This window comes from Cebus imitator, unplaced genomic scaffold, assembly GCF_001604975.1.
Source record: "Cebus imitator isolate Cc_AM_T3 unplaced genomic scaffold, Cebus_imitator-1.0 Scaffold180, whole genome shotgun sequence".
NCBI lineage: Eukaryota > Metazoa > Chordata > Mammalia > Primates > Cebidae > Cebus > Cebus imitator.
Window position 1 is genome coordinate 4,096,953 of NW_016107495.1, and position 1,318 is coordinate 4,098,270.

At 48.6% G+C, this 1,318-nt stretch overlaps 1 long non-coding RNA gene across 1 annotated transcript in view; it reads left to right on the forward strand.

Annotated features, from left to right (window-relative positions):
- The first annotated feature begins 210 nt into the window (after window positions 1-210).
- LOC108315975 overlaps window positions 211-1,318 on the forward strand; it is a 1,845-nt gene continuing 737 nt past the window's right edge. Inside the window, exon 1 of the long non-coding RNA XR_001830135.2 lies at window positions 211-454. This is a non-coding gene — a long non-coding RNA (uncharacterized LOC108315975). The remainder of the gene's footprint in view (window positions 455-1,318) is intronic.

Genomic DNA, 1,318 nt, shown 5'->3' on the forward strand with positions numbered 1-1,318 from the left:
ATCAAAACGTGCATAATACACCAGAGAACGTGCTTACAAGCAAGAACTGTTATCTCACATTGGACTATAACGCATCTAATCCAGAAATCCACTTACAAGCGTCCAAAGCATGAATATCGTACAGTCCGCAGAATCCTTAATAGTACATTTGCACATTAGGTCATTGGTCGGACATAGCGCATCCTATTTCTTCAGTCCTTCTAACCATGGATATCCCCTCGTATTCTTGGTCTCTTAATCTACCATCCTCCGTGAAACCACCAACCCGCCCACTTCTGCGGCTCTTCTCGCTCCGGGCCCATATAGACAGGGCTTGGTTATACTGAAACTATACCTGGCATTTGGTTCCTACCTCAGGGCCATCTCACCAAGATCGTGTCCACGTTCCTCTTAAATAAGACATCACGATGGTGTGGCGCTATCACCCTCTTAACCGCGTCACTGGATGCATAGGGTGCCTGGGTGGGGAAAGGGGGGGGGGGGGAGTCCTCAGCATTCCCGTAGGTTCCGGTAGGAGTCCCGCCCCCCGTCCTGTGGGACCTGTCTGTGTGTTGCCATGCCTTATGCTATCATCGCACCTAAATTGAATGTCTTGGCCCCCAACCCGCCCACTAGGTGTTATTCAGTCAATGGTCTCAGGACATAATTAGTAATTACCAACACTATACCCAAAATTTAACTCTCCAACCCTCCAACCCAACTTACATTTTCTGAGGCAAGTGTCATAAAGAGACATTTTACCATTAACAGTTAAATATTTATAAAACCAGTAAACCAAATAATATGGTTTGAATGACACGTGATATACTTGACCCTATCACTGCCATGCCCTATCTACCCTGCCCTCAGTCACCAACCACCAGCGCCACGTTCTACCTACCCTGCCCCCGGATTTGCAACTCAATAAAAGTGAGAGCATCCTGGCATTTGGGGCCACTGCTGGTCTCCGCGATTTGGGTAGCAGTGGACCCCTGGGTCCAAACTCTCTTTTCTCTATCTGTGTCTTGTGTCTTTAATTTCTACAATTTCTCCTCTCCGCACCAGCCAGGAGGGGCTCACAGAACCCTGCAGGGCTGGACCCTACACTTCCCCATGTCCCTGCACTTGCCAAATCAACTACTTGCTCTTGAATCCTTGCTTCAGAGTTTGCTTCTGGGGGAGTCTAAATTGGGAGACTTAGCTTCCTTAGTATTACCTTCTTTCATACCCCTTCCGGTGCACCCCACTCTCAGCCAACGCTGTAACCGTGTCCCCACAAGCCTCAGCCCCTCACCTGCCTCCCTCGTTCTCCTGCCAGGACACTTTTTTTTTTTTTTTT